The following is a 22,572-nucleotide window of genomic DNA, read 5'->3' as shown; positions in this document are numbered from 1 at the left end:
CGGTGCACCGGGGCACCATATTGAGAATTGTAGGGCGTTTCATCATAAGGTCCAGGATCTGATTGATGCCAAGACAATCAATTTTGCTCCTGTGCCTAATGTTGTGAACAACCCTATGCCGCAACATGGTGGGCCTAGGGTGAATAATGTGGAAGGTGAGGAGGCATTGGATTTGGTGGTCAATGTTGACGAGGTTCAGACGTCGCTGTTTGTTGTGAAAGAGCGTCTATTGAATGGGGGAGTGTTCCCGGCCTGTGATAAGGGCTGTTCAGATTGTGTTGATCGAGAGAATGGTTGTGACAAGCTGAGGAGAGGTATCCAGGGAATGATTGATGAGGGTTGTCTGCAGTTTGCTAGGGCTGTGAGAGATCGTGGAGTGGTGTCAACTGTCACCATTTACTTCAAACCGTCAGAGGGTCCCGGATGTGCTCCGAGAATTGTTAGTGCACCCGCAACTGTTGGTACTCCAGTAACCATATCTGCACCAGGGACGGTTGGTACTCCTACTACTATAGTTGCTTCTGATAGAACACATGTTGAGAATAGTATAGCAGTTCCGTGGAGGTACGACAACTCTTTCCGTAGCAACAGAAGGTCAGAGAATCAGACAAGACCAGTGAATCAAGCTCCAGTGACAATTGGTGTGCCAATCAAAGCTCCAGTAACTGTTGGTCCGGTTGTGGACAATGTAGGGGGACCAGGAGGTTTCACTAGAAGTGGTCGTCTGTTTGCACCGCAGATTTTGAGAGAATAATGTCGAGGCTCTTGACAAAGCAAAGGGAAAGCAAGTTGTGGTTGAAGAAGAACCCGTACAGAGGGAAGCGCCTGAGGGGTCTTTTGAGAAAGACGTGGAGGAGTTTATGAAGATAATTAAGAAGAGTGACTACAAGATTGTAGATTAATTGAATCAAATTCCGTCCAAGATCTCCATTCTATCTCTGTTGTTGTGCTCTGAGGCACACCGTAACGCCTTGCTGAAAATGTTGAATTTGGCTTACGTGCCTCAGGAGATTTTTGTCAACCAATTGGAGGGTGTTATTGCTAATGTGAGCACGAGGCATGGTTTGGGTTTCACAGACTTGGATTTGACGCCTGAGGGTCGCAACCATAACAAAGCCCTGCATATCACTATGGAGTGCAAAGGTGCAGTGTTGTCAAATGTGTTGGTGGATACTGGCTCCTCTTTGAATGTGTTGCCCAAGAAGATTCTGAGCAAGATTGATGTTGAAGGGGTTGTCCTCACTCCGAGTGATCTTATTGTTCGTGCTTTTGATGGATCCAAGCAGTCAGTTTTTGGTGAAGTCACGTTGCCAGTGAAGATAGGCCCGGAGGTATTTAACATTATCTTCTATGTGATGGATATTCAACCAGCATATAGTTGTTTATTGAGGCGTCCCTGGATACATGGGGCTGGGGCAGTTTCGTCAACTTTCCATTAGAAGTTGAAGTATGTATGGAACGGTCAGATTGTAACTGTGTGCGGCGAGGAGGACATTCTTGTGAGTCATCTATCCTCTTTCAAGTATGTGGAGGTGGATGGCGAGATCCACGAAACTCTGTGCCAAGCATTTGAGACCGTTGCTATTGAGAAGGTGGCTTTTGCTGAGCAGAAGAAGTCCGGTGCCTCAATTGCGTCATACAAGCAGGCTATGGAGGTTGTCAACTCGGGCAATGCAGAAGGCTGGGGCAAGATGGTTGACCTGCCCATCAAAGAAGACAAATTTGGTATTGGTTATCAACCTCTGCAGGCAGAGCAAGGTGTTCAAGATCAGAGAGGGTCGAGTACCTTCACCAGCGTTGGGCTGATGAATCATGGAGACGTCTTCGCAACCAGTAGTGAAGACTGTGACAGTGATTATGATATGGACAACTGGGTGCGCCCGCAGGCTCCAGGGGATATGGTGAACAATTGGACTGCTGAAGAAATAGTCCAAGTTACTCTTCAGACAGAGTAATTTTCTTTTGTTTTTCATTCTGCATACAAACCCTACGCTTTTCCCGAGGCGTAGTGGTTCATTGTAGGGCCACATCATGTTTTCAATGATTATCAATTAATAAAGGACGTTTTGCAATCAAGTTTGTGCTCACTGTCTTTCTGTTTTTTACTTTTTTATTTTTTCACTTTCAAAACAATAAAATGGCAATGTTTTTGTTTTTTTTGTGTGACTTTCTTGAACTCTTTTTCTAAAATAAAGCACTAAACATGCAGAATCAATCTCGCGAACTCCATTAAAAACAATTCTGTTATGGCTCAATATGATTTTGATAATCCCATTTACCAAGCTGAAGAGGAGAGTGAAGAAGACTGTGAACTCCCCAAAGAATTGGTCAGATTATTGAAGCAGGAGGAGAGGGTCATCCAACCTCATCATGAGGAGTTGGAAGTTGTTAACCTTGGTACTGAGGACGCCAGGAAAGAGATCAAGATCGGGGATGCTTTGGAAGAATCTGTCAAGAAAGGGTTGATTGAGATGCTGAGAGAATATGTGGAGATATTCGCATGGTCGTATCAAGATATGCCTGGGTTGGATACAGATATTGTGGTGCACAGGCTACCTCTCAGAGAAGATTGTCCTTCGGTAAAGCAGAAGCTTCGCAGAACTAGTCCTGATATGGCTGTCAAGATCAAAGAAGAGGTTCAGAAGCAGTGGGATGCGGGTTTTCTGGCAGTTACTAGTTATCCCCCTTGGGTGGCCAACATCGTTCCCGTGCCGAAGAAGGATGGTAAAGTCAGGATGTGTGTCGATTACCGGGATTTAAATAGAGCCAGTCCAAAAGACGACTTCCCATTACCTCACATTGATGTATTGGTTGATAATACTGCTCAATCTTCGGTTTTCTCTTTCATGGATGGATTCTCTGGGTATAATCAGATCAAGATGGCGCCAGAAGACATGGAAAATACGACATTCATTACACCTTGGAGCACGTTCTGCTATAAGGTTATGCCATTTGGGCTGAAGAATGCCGGTGCTACCTATCAGAGGGCTATGACGACTCTCTTTCATGACATGATGCACAAACAAATTGAAGTGTACGTGGATGATATGATTGCGAAGTCTCAGACAGAAGAAGAGCACCTGGTAAACTTGCAGAAGTTGTTTGAAAGGTTGAGAACGTTCAAACTGAGGCTGAATCCAAACAAATGTGCGTTTGGGGTGAGATCCGGTAAGCTGTTAGGTTTCATTGTCAGTGAGAAAGGGATTGAGGTTGATCCAGCGAAAGTCAAAGCTATTCAAGAAATGCTTGAACCGAAAACTGAAAAGCAGGTTCGTGGTTTCTTAGGGAGATTGAATTACATTGCACGGTTTGTATCTCACCTAACTGCCACGTGTGAACCGATATTCAAATTGCTAAGGAAAAATCAAGCAATCAGGTGGAATGATGACTGTCAGAAAGCTTTTGACAAGATAAAAGAGTATTTGCAGAAACCTCCGATCCTTATACCTCCAGTTCCTGGGAGACCTCTGATAATGTACCTGTCAGTGACTGAGAGCTCGATGGGGTGTGTATTGGGACAGCATGACGAGTCTGGTCGAAAAGAGCATGCTATATACTACCTTAGCAAAAAGTTTACCGACTGTGAAACAAGATATTCACTGCTCGAGAAAACTTGCTGTGCTTTGGCATGGGCTGCTCGCCGACTGAGACAGTATATGCTGAACCATACTACCTTGTTGATTTCTAAGATGGATCCAGTGAAGTACATCTTTGAGAAGCCGACTCTCACCGGACGAGTTGCTCGTTGGCAGATGATTTTGACTGAGTATGACATCCAGTATACGTCGCAGAAGGCCATCAAAGGTAGTGTTCTGTCAGACTACCTTGCCGAGCAACCGATTGATGATTATCAGCCGATGATGTTTGAATTCCCCGATGAAGACATCATGTATCTAAAGATGAAAGACTGTGAAGAGCCTCTCGTCGAGGAAGGACCAGATCCTGATGACAAGTGGACATTGATGTTTGATGGGGCTGTGAATATGAATGGAAACGGTGTTGGGGCAGTACTTATCAACCCTAAAGGTGCTCACATACCTTTTTCTGCCAGATTGACTTTTGACGTAACCAACAACGAGGCTGAGTATGAGGCCTGTATCATGGGGATTAAAGAAGCCATCGATCTAAGGATCAAAACTCTGGCCATCTATGGAGATTCCGCTCTAGTGATTAACCAAGTCAATGGAGATTGGAATACTCATCAGCCGCATTTGATTCCTTACCGAGATTACACCAGAAGAATCCTGACTTTCTTCAAGACAGTGAAGTTGTATCATGTACCCCGAGATGAAAATCAGATGGCTGATGCTTTGGCTACTTTGTCTTCTATGATCAAAGTCCATTGGTGGAATCATGTGCCACATGTTGCTGTGAATCGACTCGAGAGGCCTGCGTATGTGTTTGCAGCCGAGTCTGTTGTGGATGAGAAGCCGTGGTACTTTGACATTAAGAATTTCCTAAAGAGTCAGGAGTATCCTGAAGGAGCGTCAAAGAATGACAAGAAAACCCTGAGAAGGCTAGATGGAAGCTTTTATTTGAATCAGGATGATGTGTTGTACAAGAGGAACTTCGACATGGTTCTGCTCAGATGCGTGGATAGACACGAAGCAAACATGTTGATGCAGGAAGTACATGAGGGATCTTTCGGTACCCATGTTGGTGGTCATGCAATGGCCAAGAAGTTGTTGAGAGCCGGTTATTACTGGATGACTATGGAATCCGATTGTTTCAAATACGCTCGGAAGTGCCATAAATGTCAGATTTATGCAGACAAAGTACATGTGCCACCAAGCCCTCTGAATGTTATGAATTCTCCTTGGCCATTCGCGATGTGGGGCATCGATATGATTGGGAAGATTGAACCTACTGCTTCTAATGGACATCGCTTCATCCTGGTTGCGATTGATTACTTAACCAAGTGGGTGGAAACAGCTTCCTATGCCAGTGTTACCAAGCAAGTGGTTGCCCGATTCATTAAGAAGGAAATCATCTGTCGTTATGGGGTTCCTGAGAGAATCATTACTGACAATGGTTTGAATCTCAATAACAAGATGATGAAAGAGCTTTGCAGAGATTTCAAGATCGAACACCACAATTCTTCTCCTTACAGACCAAAGATGAATGGTGCTGTAGAGGCGGCAAACAAGAACATTAAGAAGATTGTGCAGAAGATGGTCGTGACGTACAAGGATTGGCATGAGATGCTGCCTTTCGCTTTGCATGGGTACCTTACCTCAGTACGTATCTCGACCGGGGCAACCCCTTACTCCCTTGTGTATGGTATGGAGGCAGTCCTACCAGTTGAAGTGGAGATTCCTTCTTTGAGAGTCTTATTGGATGTCAAGCTAGACGAAGTTGAGTGGGTCAAGACAATGTTTAACGAGTTGAGCCTTATCGAAGAGAAGCGGTTAGCAGCTGTGTGCCATGGGCAACTGTATCAGAGAAGGATGAAGAAAACCGTTGATCAGAAAGTGCGTCCTCGAAGCTATCAGGCAGGTGATTTGGTTTTGAAGAGGATCCTTCCTCCCGGTACAGATAACAGGGGCAAATGGACTCCGAATTATGAAGGTCCATATGTTGTTAAGAAGGTTTTCTCCGATGGAGCCTTGATGCTTACAACTATGGATGGTGAATATTTTCCGTCCCCTGTTAACTCAGATGTAGTCAAAAAATATTTCACATAAATTGACCCGCTGGACAAAAAGAATAAAAAAGTCCAGGCAAAAAAGGGCATCCCGGCGAACCAAGAAAAAGGAAAAAGGTTCGGGCAAAAGTTAGGGATAAAGAATATGTACACCCGGTAAGTCGAAAACCCGCAAGGGCGGCTTAGGCAAAAATGGGTATCCCGGTGGATTGAAAACCCGAAAGGGCGATCCAGGCAAAAGAGGGATTAAAGCGAAGACTACAGTCTGAGTTATCTGTACTTCACCACGCTTCAGTGTCTACCATCTCGAAGGATATGATCGGTCCAATCATTCTTCTCAGAAGGCAAAGGATTTGGGATGAAATTAAGGATATACGAGTCATAACAGAATTGGAAAATAGTGGATGTCATGTTCACATTTCCAATAGGATAGTTTATTTCCTGTTTTGGCGCAATTACCTCTTCCTAGGAATTGCTTCCTGATGTATTTGCCTTTATAGGCCCATTTTCAATCAATAAAAGTCGTTATTCAGATAAATTGCTCTCTTGTTTTTAGTTTACTGTTTTGTTTGCAAAAACGTCCGAATTTTTTATAAACATTGCATATAAAAAACATGAAGGCTAGACAATAACGTGCAGAAAGATGAAACATTTGAAAATCATTTTGAATGTTGAGTACACTTGGGTGTATTTTGTCCGTACAATCCCCAGGGCATGTCTTGCTGTTTTTGCAGGTCATTATCTTTGATTGTTGGCTAGAGCAGATGAGCCACAGTTTGTTCAGAGGTGTTTCAGCATTGTCCAGTAGTGTGAGAAGTTCAGAGCTTGTCTCCCCAGCAAGTTCAAAACCAGTGTTTCCTCAGCAGTCAGGCCTGAAGTTGATTGCAATTCCTCAGCAGGGTTGGAGATGCATTTTCCCCAGCAGGTCTGAGGATTGTTAGTCCCCCAGCGAGCCGGAAGATTGTTGTTTCCCCAGCGGAGGTATCTGTGGGTAGTTTGTTCCTCAGCAGCCAGGTCTGAGGTGCTTTAGTCCCCAACAGGGTTGAGTTGACAGTTTCCCCAGCGGAGGTGGGAATTGTTTGTTTATTTCCCCAGCGGAATCCCCAAGCGGATCAGGTTCAGTAGAGGTCGTCCCCAGTGAGGATCATCTATTCCCCAACAGCAGTACTATTCCCTAGCATGTCTGAGAGGTGATGTTTTCCCAACAGATGAATCCCCAGTTGAGTTGGTTTCTCTGTCATTCCCAGAGTGTTAGATCAGCAAGTATCTGCAGCAGAATTGTTATGCTGTCCCCACAGAGTTGGAAGGTCGAATTAGATTTGTTCGCTCAAAAGCGATCGTATGCTTTCCCGGCAGGAGTTCTCCTCCATTTGCATTTTGCATGTAGTGATCATCATTTGCATCCTCAAATTGCGTAGCATTTCCATTCAATATGGAGCATTACACCATAGAACAAACCAAACATATGCATACATGTGTTAAACCAGATCGGATCATATCCCCAACAGAGGCGGACCATATTTCAACATGTGTATGGCATTTGCAGCAATTGCTCCTGACAGCATTTAGGATTGATAATCTCCAAAGAGGTTTATTTCCTCACCCGTCAGCGAAAGGAAAGCTTGACTCCCTAGTGTAGTCCCTGGCAAGTGTTTGCCCTGTCTTGACAAATGAAGATGTCATCCTTGTGATACCGGTAAGTATCGCGTCAACACCCGTGTCTGTTCTTTCTTTGGTGTCGGTAAACATCATCGTTCGATGTCGGTAAACATCAATTCTCATCCCAGTCATTGGTAAATGTCTGGTCTTGTTTCATTTCTGAACATCATCTTTCGATGTCGGTAAACCTCGAGTTTTTTTCCCAGTCATCGGTAAATGTCTGGTTGTGAATCCCATCCCAGTCATCGGTAAATGTCTGGTCGTCTTTTTTGATGTCGGTAAACATCATCTTTCGATGTCGGTAAACATCGAATCCCATCCCAGTCATCGGTAAATGTCTGGTCGATCCTTTGTTGGTGTCGGTAAACATCATCTTTCGATGTCGGTAAACGTCGAGTTTTTTCCCATTCATCCGCTGATGTCTGGTCGAGTCTTCCCAATCATCGGTAAATGCCTGGTCATGTATCTTTTCAAATTCCCCAGTAGAGTCATCGGTAAACGTCTTATCTGGTTCCTGTTGTAAATATCTTTTTCCTCTCCAGTCGAAGCCGCCATCGGTAAATGGCCCCGCTTTCCTTGATATAAGTGTATATCAAGTCGACTGTTTGGAAGCCGCCATCGGTAAATGGCCTCGTTTTCTTCGATATCGGTAAATATCGAATACCCAGCTTAGTTGCCATCGGTAAATGGCCTTGATTTCTGTGACATCTGTTCCCCAGCAGCCATCGGTAAATGGTCTCGCTAACGTTGATATCGGTAAATATCAAGTTGTTTTGAAGCCACCATCGGTAAATGGTCTTGCTTCCTTTTAATATCGAATTCCCAGTTGAAGCCACCATCGGTAAATGGTCCTGCTTCCTTTGGATGTTGTTTCCCAGCCGCCATCGGTAAATGGCCTCGCTGACGTTCATATCAGTAAATATCAAGTTTCCAATAATGCCGCCATCGGTAAATGGCCTCGCTTTTCTTTGATTCATCCCCCGCAGAGTGCAAATTTCTACGGTTCTTTGGTATTTAATCCCTGTTTACCTTGAAGGTCTGACAGTCGTTGCTCTCATCCGTTCATGTTCCCAGTTGATTGAATAGAGGCAGCTGTAGCACCTCAAATTTGCACCTCCCATTTGTACATTCATTTCATTTTTAGGTCATTAACATTACATTCATATTGCATAGACCACTGCATATCATCAGTCAAAACTGATCAGGAGAATCCATCTGTGCAAGAGAGCAAAGGTTTTTCCCATGAGATAAAGGCCCTATGGTTTTTCTAGAAAGCTTATATGAATCAAGGATCATTTTGATGCAATTTGGCCAAGTGTTGAAAGCTCAAAGTCCACAGTGCAGTTTCAAGTCATCTGAGGCCCATGAAAGTCAACTGCAAGTCAACTGAGGGCCAGGAGATAGAGAAATGATTTGAGACACTTCATTCATGTCCCAAAGAGGTTTATTCAACATGTCTAATATCTACCTTGAGGATTTGAAGCCAGATCAAAGGTTTCCAAAAATGGAAAATGACCTATAATTTTCAAGTTTCCAAAAATGGCAAGTTTTTGGACCAACTTCAACTCAACTTTCCAACATCAAACAAGCTTCAAATGAAATTTTGTCCAACATGAAAGTTGAAGATCTTTCTCTCCCATTTCCAAAAAGTCCAAGATCATGAATTTATGATGAATGGTTAAGGAGTTGTGATCAAATCATTGCAAAGTGTGCTTGAAAATTCAAATGGTCATATCTTTTGAACCAAGACTCCAAATGGAGTGCCTCTTTTTGCATTATTCTCCTCATGAAATGTAGTTTCCAAATACCTCATCACATTGCATGAAATTTAAACATATGATCATTTGCTTATTCATGATGTTTTTTGAAGGAAAATTGCCAAAATCAAATTGGTTGATCACATGCATGAAATTCAAATTCTAATGTGTGCATGGGCTATTTTTAAGTGGTTTGGGGCCTTAGTTGGGTACTGTTCACGTGGTCATCTCATGCATGGAGTGAAAATGTAAATTGGTGCATACACCTTAAAACTCCCTAATCTCCATTAGCTTTGGCTTAAGTTTGATCTCAGATTAATTAAGAGGGAGTATATAAGCTTTATTGCAACGGCATTGGGGATAAGACAAATGTTTCAGATCTAGATCCAAAATTTCCATTCTCAAATTTCTCTCACAAAGAACTTCCAAATTCCCCACATAAGCACCATTTCTCTTGTTGAATTGTTGATCATGGAGTGGTTCTGAGTGAGACTGGACGTACCATTGGTGTTTTTCTGCTCAATTTCGTGCATGCTCAAGCTTGGATGCATCAATGGAGATTTCAAATTAAGCTGGTTTCAAGCCTTCTCGCGTGCTGTTTATTGTAGCAAACTTCATTGGAGTTCAAAGCAAGTAGAACTGGACCATTACAAGCGTTGAATCGTGTGAATCCAGAACTTGATCTTCAAGAAGGTGAAAATTCAATCTCAATTATTCTCAAATACATGTGTATATTTGTGTAGATCTTTTAACCCTGAGCATTCTGAGCTAAAATTCGTGAAAAATGGTGCACTATAGCATGAGATATGCTCACTTGAAGTTTGGTTCATCAATTTTATTTTGCACGATTTGAACTTGTTTTGATGTTTTAGGATAAATTGTTAGTTGATCTATGATGTACATGGAATAAGGATTTGAGTGATATAATTTTTTTTGAATTCTGGACATTTCTGGAAATTTCTGGAAATTTGGATGAGGTTCATGTGATGTTCATCTTCATCTTCATGAAGAAGATGAAGATCTTGCTGTTTTCCAGAATTAGCGACGATAGCGTCCAACTAGCGACGGATTTCTGGGTTAGTCTAGGGTTTTTAAGTGAAATGACCGCGTTTCATCAAGCACGCGCCTCATTCAAATCACTACATGGATTGATTCCTGGCGAAGACATATTTTCAAATGTTTTCTCGTTTAGCCTTTTCATGTGTGCTATTGTGCTTGTGTTTGATGATGTGCTATTTAAGATAGCTTGCTTCCTATGCAAGTTAGGATAGAAACCTCAACATAGGGATCGTATGCATGACAACTTCTAGGCTTGAGTCGTAGTCTCCCTAGTAGATTGTTATCTCCCTTTGTCTCTGGTTAGGTTAGAAGTTCTTTCCCTGTTAAGGGGAACTACGTCGCCCCGATCCTCATACCAGATGAGGTACGTAGGCAGGGGATGAGCAGATCTCTCCGGACGCCCTTTTTCTGTTTCACCCCCTTGTGTGTGTTTGGAGTCTGACGTAAGTCCAGCGATTGGCAGTCGATTTCCTGTGTGCGTTTGTTTGTTCGGAGTTGGATGTAAGCCCAGCGATTGGCATTCCGATTCCAGTTGTGTGTTTCGTTTGCTGTCTCAGCGTCCCTGTTTCAGTGTTTTGTTTCAGCATGCGTTAGTCGAGCTACGAGTGCTCTGATTCTTCTCTGGTTAGAGAAGATACGTATGCATAGGATGCGACATCCTAGCGAGCACATTTCCCCTATTCCCCGAACTACGTCGACTCTGATGTCTGTGCCTGACAAACTACGTAGACCCAGGATGCGATATCCTACCGATTCCCGTTTCTTCCGTCTTTCATCTGTGTTTCAGTCCAACTTATGCAATGTTTTGAGTAGTCTTTTAGCAACCTTTCTTCTATTCTTTCTAAGCGTGGATCCCGTCGAGTACGACGGATGCGTAGGGGTGTTAATACCTTCCCTTCGCATAACCGACTCCCGATCCTATCAATCTCTGGTCGCGAGACCATGTCCTTCCAGATTTACTACGAGCGTTTCTTTTCCATCCTTCGGGATAAATAACACACGGTGGCGGCTCTATTATTTCGTTTTCCCGCCGATTTTTCGCGTAATGCGACACCCTCAAGAAAGAGAATTCATTGCCTGAACAGCCTGTTCAGAATTCCTACTCAATTCCATAGAAAGAGACTGACTTCATGCTCAATCAATCCCTGAAAGAGTTTTCTTTCTCTATCCTCAAGTATGAGACTTCAATGCTCAATCTATCCAAAAAGAGACTTTTTTTCTCTTCTCGCAAGGATGAGACTTCAATACTTAAACCATCGGTTCAAGATTTTTTTGCTCAAGCACTCAACAAGAGACTTCTTTGCTCAATCTAACAGAAAAAGACTTACTCTTAACACAATAACTAAACTCCTCATATTCTCTTAACAAAGAAGTTTAATATTAACCCTGGGTTGATATGTGTGCTTCTTAGTTAAGCACATACGCAAAGGTTTTACTCTTTTTAGAAGAATCTAATTTGATTTCTACTAAATGTGAAAGGTTGAAGTTTTTCAATCTTCTTCTCTTCATGCATAAACCTTCTTTTTTGTTGTGCCTTTCTATTATATTGATCTTCTTGATCATATTCAAGATACTCTGGAACATTTAACCCTTCAGGTTATACTTCCTATTTTTTATGTGTTTCTTTCACCTATGTTTATCTATGAAACACAATCTCTCTCTCAACATATTTTATGAACTAGTATCACAATTATTTGAACTTAGTCTCGTATTTTCCAACCCCATACAACCCTCTTGTTTTTGATATACCCATCAAAGATTGAAACTACCCTTGGTACAATATACTATAAACTCAGCTGGTAAAAAGACTTTTGAAAAAATTATAATAGAGTCCAAAACCATGGGAAAGATAACGTTATTTTTTTTATTAGACATAAAGTATTATACCATGGTCACATGATCTTCAATAGATAACTTCTGAATGAAGACTTCATGTATATGTTTGCTTAAGCTTTATCCAAGTCATTATTATTTTTATACTGAACTTCCTAAATCTAAGGCATTCATTCAGATTTATACTAACAATATATTCTAACAATAAAATGGTTAAGTCTCAAAAGCAGAAGTTCGTAGAATGGTTTGGGATTGTGATATTTCAAAGAGCCCAAATCCAGGTGGAGTAAATTTCAATTTTATAAATGAAGTCTAGGAAATAATCAAAGGAGATTTCATTAGAGTATTATATACTAACAATAAAATGGTTAACGGCGCAAATTGCTTTTTCTTAGTGTTGATCCATAAGAAAGATCTCATAACAGAGACAATGAGATAAAGATTAAACAAGTCAAAGATACTGTGATACCAGTTTACTTTCTCTCCTTCTTCAAGAGATCAACATCTATAATTTTAAAATTAGAATAATTAAATAGGAGAAGGGAATATGGACTCAATTAAATGGGAGAAAGTGTTAAGGCCACTAGAAGGAAGTTAAGGATTAGAAACTTGGTTGTTCTAGAATTGTTCAGCTGGGTTTTCTATTTTAATTTGTTATTGGTGTTTTAATGAACTAGAATTGTTTGTGGTGAGAGAAGTTTCAAGTTGTGAAATTGCAATCCACTCAATCGCGTTGTTAAATGTCAATTACCCTTGAATAAAAAAGTATAACAAATAATTCTTTAATAAAGAGACTAGAATAAAAGGAGGAGAAATTGAAATGATCACAAGTTTACTATGCATTTTACAGCGGCTACAAGAGTGACCTTATATAATTTATAAAATAATTTCTATACAATTCAATAATAATAAACAACACCCCTTAACATGTACTATTAAATGAAAATCAGAGAAACATATAATAAAAATTGTCAGATATAGCTTTCTAGACTAGCAATGTGCATCAAATATTATGCTCAGCGCCCAGTGCTTATTCATCATTCAAATAATCATATAAACATTATAAAAACATTGAAGAAAACGATGAAAACATTGTAGATTGAAAAACGGATCCTCAGAGATTATGCTTATAGTTGACATCAAATTAAACATTCAGGTCTCAAAGATTTCATGCCATCATTGGATCCATCATATTTCATCAAAATCAAAAAGAAAAAAATTAAATCGATCCTAACCTAAAATTAAGAAATTAGAGGAAATTGTGATTTAGCAGTCTGTTTATTCACTGTACCGGTGGAAATCACGACGGTGAAGCGACTCAACACGGCTGCGAGAATCTATGCCTCTTATCATCAAATATGATGAGATAAACAATGAATCATTTGGAATATAAATCAAAGAAATCTCAAGAGGCAATTGAAATTATATAAAATAAATTGACAAAAACAAGAAGAAATTGAAAAATTCCTGAAGGAAGGAATATAAACCTATATAAAACGAGATAGTGGATATTTCAGATACAGGATGAAAATTGAAGGCGTTCTTCTGAGATTTATAGCGAGAATAGGTGAATTAGGGTTTTATTTTCCTTTGCAGAAAAGACTGTAATAGCCTGGGTTTATTCTTTTTATTACGAGTTTACCCTTAATTGCTTTAATTCTTTTTGTTGGTCAATGAACTAAAGAGGCTGAAGGGCCTCCAGACAAAAGGCCCAGTCTTGAACGCTGACCTAATAATTTAATTAAAAAGTAATACTTCATATTCCGCGTAATTTCCACAAATTCATATTTTATCTATAAAAATTTGAATTTTTTTATCTAAATAATTTACTTTTTAAAATTAATTCCTTAAATAATTCATGTTTTAAAAAAATTCTAAAATACTCCACTTTCAAATGAGGATGAAATGTGTTGTCAGATGAATTGACTACAAAATATTTCATCGGAGGTTTCGTTACGGAATAACAAACATGCTCGTAACTTTTAACAATTATGCTAAAAAAAGTCTACTTGTACACACCATATGCACCTCCTTTATGCACTTGTACATTTACGTCAATTAAATTGACAACACTATATGAAATCGTCAATTCATTTGACGTCTCCTCTTAAAAATATAAGATTGTCGTCAATTCATCTGACAATAACACTTCATCCTCATACGAAAGTAGAGTATTTTGCAACAACAAAAATGAAATATGGGGTTATTTGAGGAAATAATTTTAAAAAGTAGGTTATTTGAGTAAAAAATTCTAAAAAATTAATTTAATATTCTTTTTGGTTCCGTATATTTTACATGAGACTTATTTTGGTTCATTTCCTTAATAAATATTCATATTGGTCCTTTAATATACAAAACGAAATATATTAATCATTTTCATTTAATTAACGACAAAAATATTTAAAAATTGACCGTTAAATAGTCTAAAAGGATAACATGATACAATTTATAAAGTTAAAAGATTAATATAAATATTTTTTAAGTTAAAAAACTAAAATAAATTTGAGGTTAAGATATCAGACTAAAAAAATAAAAAAGGTATTAAACCTTTTTATTTTAAAAATTCTCAACGAAGATTATGCGTCATCTCCAATAGTACATAATGCACCAAGACAATGATGCATAAAAGTTAACGGTAAGAGCATGTCATCTTCAATAGTACATAATGCACCAAGACAATGATCCATAAAAATTAACGGTAAGAGTATGAATTCAGTTAGTAGTTTTTCACACTTTTCTAAGAAATGTTTGTATGCGTAGCAACGTTCCTACACACTTTTCTAAGAAATGTTTGTATGCGTAGCAACGTTCCTACACTTAAATTTGGATCGTATATATATATAGAGAGAATATTGTAGTGTTTAATGGGATTTACTTTTAAGTCTTAGATAAATCGGATGGACATTTAAAAACGTAGATGAGTTATTGAATGTGTGAAATAATATAAAAAAAATCAATGAGGTCCATTTAAAAAACTGAAATGGATTTTTTCGATGTAGGTATTCTAAGGGTTTGTTTATTTCAGTTTTTTTAATGTTTTTTAAAGGGTAAAGTATTTTTGTTAAAAAAAAATTACAAAGAATTTTAAAAAAAAACTTTGAATGAAAAAATAATTTAAATAACTATTTTTTAAATATTATTTTAAGTATTTCATCCTTTTTATACGACCATTTTTCGATATCAAAACTTTACAAAAAAACTTTTCAATTTGAAATAATTTTAAATAATTTTTCATAAAAACTATTTTTGAGATACATCTTTTTTTTTAATTGTGATATTAAATATGTTTTAATCTTCAATAATATATATGTATGTTATAAGATGTCAAAATTATTATTTTAATTTATAAAAAATGAATTTTAAAAACACTTAAAATATTTTGAAAAAGATTTTTAAAAATACAAATAAAAAATTAATAAAACAAACAAACCATAAATCAATAGTTAAAAGATACTAAGTATATGACCTCTACTTTGATCAAATGCTATAAATCAATAGTTAAAAGACATTGAGAACTAGAAATATTTTGTGGAATAATCAAATACAATTTTAATGTTGAAGAGTGGATCTTTAGTATGACGGTGTGGGATGGATATGCAGATTAGCATTTAAATATTTAAATCAATAAGAGAATGAAGAGTAAAGTGAGTTTTATGAAGAGTAAAGTGAGTTTTAGGTTCTAGAGAGAATACATTAAGTCTCACGAGGGATGTCTTATATATGAATGGCAATTATAGATGTTCCCCACCATTTCAACGTAGAATGCAGGAGACCTTCCGATGATATCTATCGATGGGCAGCAGCCCATGGCGTGGATCAGTGTAAATCTCTAAAGCAGTGTTACATTGTAGCTTTAGTTCTTTAGTGGGATGGAGACCGATGTATTTTTAATATACCATATTTTACTTTGTGCTAAGACAATTTTATTACTTCTCGCATTATTTTCATTGCTTTTAATTTATTTATTTTAGTTAAGCTTGAATTCTCTTTGATTTTATTCATATTGCTTATTTTTGGAATAAATTATAGTTTGATACATTTTCACTCTGAAAATTATAACTTGAGCTACAAAAAATGTTGTAGATTCGTTATTTGATTTTATTTATTTATTAGTCACATTTTCATAATTTTTAGATTTTATTTATTTATTAGTCACATTTTCATAATTTTTAGATTTTATTTTAATCATTTTTTCATTAGATTTTATTAGTTATATTTATAGTTATTTTATTTGATTTTGTGTTGGTTTTGATTTTGATTTTATTAATCATATTTTATAGTGATTTTAATTGATTTTGTATTGATTTGATCCTAATAATAATCATATCATGCCTGATCAAAATAGAACCCTAAGAGAACTTGTTGCACTTGATTCACTTTTTATTGATTTCCCTTCTTTGTCTGATTTTGATGATACTTATACTTGTGATGTTTGTATTGATACTCACTTATGTTCAGTTTGTGCTTAAATTGAAGTTGTCTTACATGTTGATATTTCTTATGATATTTTTACTAACAAAGTTGATGTTGCAAATGTAAATGTAGTTTCTGCTGTCAAAGTTTGGTCATCCATTGAGCAATAATCTGCTTTAGAGCTTAAGTTACTCCCTTCAAATTTAAAATATGCATTTTTATATTTAATTTTTTTAAATTTTTGTAATAATTTTATCTAAACTTGAATATGAACATGAACAAAAAGTGTTGCAGGTATTAAAGAAACATAAAAAGGCAATTAGTTGGACCTTGGCTGACATTCCTGGTATTAGTCTGTCATTGGGTATGCATAAAATCTTACTTGAATATGTAGCAAAAGCAATGAGGCATTCCCAAAGGCGGCTTAAACTCTTGATTTTAGATGTTATGAAAAGTGAGATATATAGTGCACTAGAGGACAAAGGGAATACCACTTTCACTTGCACATTCGACATTTTTATCTATAGAAAAATGTTTTTTGATCCTGGAATAAAAAGTAAAGGCAATGATCAAAATTTCAAAGTAAATGGACACCACCTCAAGTTATTCCATTAGAGCCCCACATCGAAAGAGGAAACTATAGAAGAACTCTCATTAGGAAATGATACTTATGCAGTCATCTATCCACCTTGACTCCTCGTGTGTGTGTTTTCCTCTCTCTTATTTTATGTTTGTTTCTTTCATTGAGGATAATGTGTGTTTTAAGTATGGGGAAGAGATGTCATTTATTATTCTTGTTTTATTATCTTTATTTTTGTGGTTTTGATTTCTTAAAAAAAATTATGCATGCTTTTTCGTTGGTTTTGGGGGTTGTGTTATGTAAGTAATTTCTCTCTTCTCTTGACTAAAGATTTATGGTGTGATATGATTAACTTTCTTTGCATTCTCAGTATGATAAAGTATATTAAACTATAAAGTATCCATCATTTGTAGTTGATCAATACCCTTTGTGATATTTTGAGGCTAATAATGGATAACATTAATAAAAAAAATCAATCTCTTTCTTTCTTGTGTGATTTCATTCATGGTTGTTAGTCTCTAGAACTTGATCTGATTCTTTTTGAAACTGTTTGTTTACTTGTGCACACTGATATGATAAAGTAAGTTGTTTCTATTTTATTTTTAGCCACTTAGCCCAAAATCCAACCTTATAAATATCATCCCTTGTTTGAACCCCCCCTTGAACCTATTTATCTTATTCTTTATTTGAAACTCATTACAAGTCTAAAAGTGAAAAACAATATTATTACTCCATTTAAAGAATTGGAGGAGTCTTGTTTGGAGTTGCGTGGGGTTGAATTAATATAGTTGTGATATTTCAAAAGTTGTCAGAGAAAAAAATAGAAAGAAATGAAAAGAAAAAAAAAAGAAATAAGGAAGATAATTCATATTCTTATCGTATTCATTCTATACAAAAAAGAGAAGAAAAAAAAAACAAAGAGAAGAGAATATGGATGCAAAGAAGGTACTGAAAAGTGAATGAATTATTATTTTATTCAAATCCCACAATATCCTTCTCTTTGGCTCCTTTAAATTTTAGCCTAATACCCCTTATGATTTATCCTACTCGTACATTAGCCTCATTACAACCTGAATAAAGTCATTTTGATCTTTGTGTACATGTAATTCAGTTGTGGATGTTAGAGTTTTTTCAAATTTATGGTAGTGCTAACTTTTTCGATGTGCTTTGAGTGTAAACAAATAATCTAAACACTTGAGAGTGAGTGAATATTCATATCATGTGAGGACCTTGTCACTTATGATGTATTGTTTGGTAAACTATCTTCTTATTTGCCTTGACTTTCACACAAAGTTACTCACTAACGTCATATTCCTTGAAGTTTATAATGAGAATTTTTCTTACCCCTATGTGACCCTGAAAGTCTTTAAAATCTCATGTTCTATTTTTGTTTTTGTTTTTTCATTTTTAATCTGTTTTGAATTTTGAAGTTAAATTTTTGCTCTGAGTGCAAAAGTTCAAGTGTTGGGGAATTTGATGGGGAATTTGATTAGTGTATTTTAATACGCCATATTTTACTTTATGCTAAGACAATTATGTTAATTCTCGCGTTATTTTCATTGCTTTTAATATGTTTTTTAAGCTAATTTTAATTCTCTTTGATTTTATTTATATTGCTCATTTTCTGAATAAACTATAGTTTGATACTTTCTTAATGTGCAGATCATAATTTGAGCTACGAGAATTGGATTGACGCATTCTAATATGTGTTGGAAAGCTAAGAGGAAAAGATGAAGGTTTCATGTTGATTCCAGAAGCTAATTCGGAGTGAAGAAGAGCCAAATTATCATATTTTATTCCATACTTTATTAAAAAAAATTGTTAGTTTTAGGTCAACTTATGTTTTTCGGGGCGGTGCAATTTTCTTTATTATTTAAGCTAAAATCAGCATTAAGGAAAGTTGGACATTTTTTAGGAAATAAGGAAGAGCACTAGGATTATATGGCCGACTAAACTCCAAAGTTAATCTACTATTTTGGAGTTTCATCAAGACTTTGGGGTTATTATATTAACCAATTTTTATTCAATTCCTTTCAATCATGGTTTATATGTTTTTGTTTGCTTAATTTGAGTTTCATAGAATATGGTTATTATTTGATTGATGCATGTTCCTTAACTTCACGTATTAACTTAGCTTATTCGTTAACTTCACATGATATTCAACAGTCATGCTTAATGCGATAAATAGGAATATAATTCATATGATATTGATTGCGCTTGTCTAATCTAAATTATGATCAAATAGGAATTGAATCCACTTAGGGAGTTGATGATATACTAAACGATGATAAGTCTAAAATTATCGAATCAGTAGATTAATTTGTTGATCATAATTGTAATCGTTTTCTTTATTTTCAATTATCCAAAAACCTAAACCCCATTTTTTGTTTCTTTCCTTTGGTTAAATTAACTTAGAGTCCTTATGATACAATTCGAGTGTCACTTTCTTATACTACACTTTATTTACTCATTTTTTTACCTATGTGCGACAACATATCAGGTGGTTAGGACTGATGATAGAGCTTCCTCATTTTTGGTAGTGGTTGGCCCATAACATTTGCCCTCAAGGCTAATCGTAATGCAACAATGGGAATTCTTTAAGAAAACTCAATAAAGTTTATCATTTTAGGTCCATCGCTTAAAGAAGTATGAAACATTTGAGATCCGGCGTGAGTGGATTTGGGAACATGTACATTAAATGATAGTCTCGTCATTAAAATGTCTCGCGAGATTTTTCTTACACGTGGACCTACTTCCTTAGACTAGAGTGTGGTGTTTCATTATAGGGTGTTTAAGTGTACTCGAGTATCGTTGCATATCAAGTCAAATCTAATTGTTGTTTTTAATCTGCTCATTTTCTTTTATTTGGTACCATTGATTAACTTGTTATGCCTCAATAAAAAAAGGTTAGTTCATCTTCTTTACCACATATCCACTATTTATGCAAATCGCAAGTCTTTTCTTCTTATATGAACCCTAATTTCTTTTCATGGGATCTGATGATTCTTGTTATATTTTTCATCCTGTTCTTCTTTAGGTCCTTCATTTCCTCGATTCATCGCACCCTTTGAACTAGTCTTTGCTTTAATCATTTCCTTAAGGTTCAGATATTTCAAGTACCATTTCTATCCTTGTTTACCACTTGTATTTCCCCCTTCCATGTTTTAGTCATGACTAATATGGGAGACGGCCTTGCAAATGTTCTTGCCATATCCAGTGATGCGAGTGATGATTTATATTGCATTCAAATAATAAACTCATAAATGTCAAATGTTGCCTCTTTAGCAATTAATCGAATAATTGCAAACTTCATTATCCTTAGCGATGATTATGGATCTGATGAGGGTTATATTGAGATGTGAATAAACCCCCAAGTTCCCATCCTAGCAGAAATACAAAATATTATGTTGGTCCCACCACCAGGGATACTAATGTTGGCTCATCTTCTTTTGAGTGTGTTGATGCCCACATGGATGAACCAAAAACTAGTCTCTTATTAATTCATTTAGATTTGTAAATGGTAGGGAACCTGGTATTAAGGAGGTTATGGATCACCTCAACTTTTTGAGTTATTCCCCGATTTTTGGTAAGCATTATCCTTTTCATGGCAGTTAGGAAGATGTGGTTCAAAATGATTGTTAAGGTATTGTCATGCCTATTGATGTTTCTCAGTACTATAGGGTGGAGGTGGAATTAGTTCAAATACTTTCCTTCTTCAGTAACACTTAAAATTTAAAGGATGCTTACAAATATGTAGGATTGACCTCTAATTGGTCTATTTCCCATGTCGACTCCTGCAAAAGGATATGTAGCTCATTTGTTGAGTGTTTCACACCTTTATATGAATGTCTATGTTTCATGATGAGATTCAAGTTGACCTTTGTACTTGCTAAAAAAAATACAATGAAGGTAGCTTTGTACTTAAAGGGTTTTTTGTTGTGTTTAGGGTTGTTTATAGTGTTTAGAGCTAGCTCATGCAGAGTGATGAGATGCTTTGTATGTGTGGTTTCTTGGTGAAAATGATTTGACCTCTCCTTAGCCATAAGGTTGAGATATTTATAGAGGCCTATTAGGCCTATAATAAAAAGTGGTTATCTCCACTCCTCCATCAGAAATGTGGCAAGTAAGAGAGTTATTCTTCCTTAGATCATGAAGACGGTGATTATATCTTTGACCCTTCTTCTAGTTTGTTATGATGGGACATGTCATGTCCTATGTTCATTTGGAAAGTGGACAATGGGAGTGAGTTCAGGTGGACTACACCTAACTAGTTAGCTGCTACTAATATCTAGGCAATTTTCTGGCTCATTTTGGGCGGCCTGTGGCTTCTTATGGAAACTCACCTTGTGCCAGTGTGTTTAGCCTTCCTTACGTAAATTGTCCCTTCTTATGGCCCAACAAAATTATACTGGTACACAATCCCTCAAACACGAGGGCTTGGAAATAACGAAGTGATTTAGTTTGATTGTTCTCATTCTTAATATATGGGCTAACCCCCAAAGAGCCTTCCATGTTATCTATAGGGCAAGTATCTTAAGTAGAAATTGAAGTGAGTCCCTCAAGAAGATATTGGAATGAGTCCCTCAAGTAGAGCTTGGGGCAAGTCCCTTAAGTCAGGCTTTAGCCTAGTCCTTAAAGTAGAACTTTGGGAGAATCCTTCAAGTGTCACAGATAAACCCACATGCATCATTAAATGCAATTAATGATGTGTCTCGAGAAACCAAATCGATATGGGTTCCTTGCATATGTCAGAGATATGAGGAATCTTTTAGAAACTGTTAACATGCCTAGTGAGAACGTTACTCATTACATAATATGCCTAGCTTTATCATCTCTATAACAAGGTTTAGCCTTCACTCTCCCAATCTCACATTTGAATCTTCAACAAGATCAGACCGAACTCGCTTCGAACTCCACTAAGTTCAACATTTTTTCCTTCTTTCACGGGTATAAGCCTTTACTCTTATTCTCTCTATTTCTTCTTTGATTCCAATCATTCGGGGTTTATACGAGAGTGACAATATAGTAGATCATTCAACTTGCGATGAATGCATAACTATATGGAATCACTGCTACATGAACGCTAAATGCCTTGATGTGATGGTTGATTACAAATTAGTGGAACTATGTTTGTTTAGTAGGTTTGATAGTTTCAATAGTTCTGATAGTGATAGCACCAATGGTAGAAATAGTGATTCATTTTTTCCCTCTTCTTTCTTAGGAAACACAAAGTTATTAGTGGTAGGAAATGAACCTAAGTACACAAGTGTCGAAGATTTTGGAACTCATTATTCTTGTGAGGAAAGAGTGACTTCCTTTCAGCAATATATTATCCTCTTTGGCTCTAACGAGGACAATGTTATTTTGGAAATATGCTATGAGGAGGAGCATGTCAACATGGTCGCCCCTTTACACGCCCCATCATTTCTTTTATCTACACACTCCCATTATCAAATATTTTGAGATTTTTGTTCCTTATACATTTTTCAAAAATCGGGTTTTGGTGACTACAAACGTCTCTCCCTCCCAGATATTGTGAAATGATTGGGGCTTCATTAGGGCCTTCTAGATCATGTGATGGCAACTATGTGCAAATCCTACCATATGGATATTATTTTCCTTTTATG

The 22,572-nt window shown here is 36.9% G+C and overlaps 2 non-coding genes across 2 annotated transcripts; both read right to left on the bottom strand.

Moving 5' to 3' along the window:
• Nucleotides 1-12,920: 12,920 nt before the first annotated feature.
• LOC127077631 (small nucleolar RNA snoR118) lies at nucleotides 12,921-12,997 on the bottom strand. The gene has a single exon (XR_007787421.1). It is a non-coding gene; the product is annotated as a small nucleolar RNA snoR118 (small nucleolar RNA).
• Nucleotides 12,998-13,062: 65 nt separating this feature from the next.
• Nucleotides 13,063-13,136, bottom strand: LOC127077596 (small nucleolar RNA R66). Its single transcript, XR_007787389.1, has one exon. It is a non-coding gene; the product is annotated as a small nucleolar RNA R66 (small nucleolar RNA).
• Between the last annotated feature and the right edge of the window lie 9,436 nt (nucleotides 13,137-22,572).

The sequence above is a fragment of the Lathyrus oleraceus genome, chromosome 4 (genome assembly GCF_024323335.1).
Source record: "Lathyrus oleraceus cultivar Zhongwan6 chromosome 4, CAAS_Psat_ZW6_1.0, whole genome shotgun sequence".
NCBI classification, from domain to species: domain Eukaryota; kingdom Viridiplantae; phylum Streptophyta; class Magnoliopsida; order Fabales; family Fabaceae; genus Lathyrus; species Lathyrus oleraceus.
This window is presented reverse-complemented; position numbering and strand designations above follow the sequence as displayed.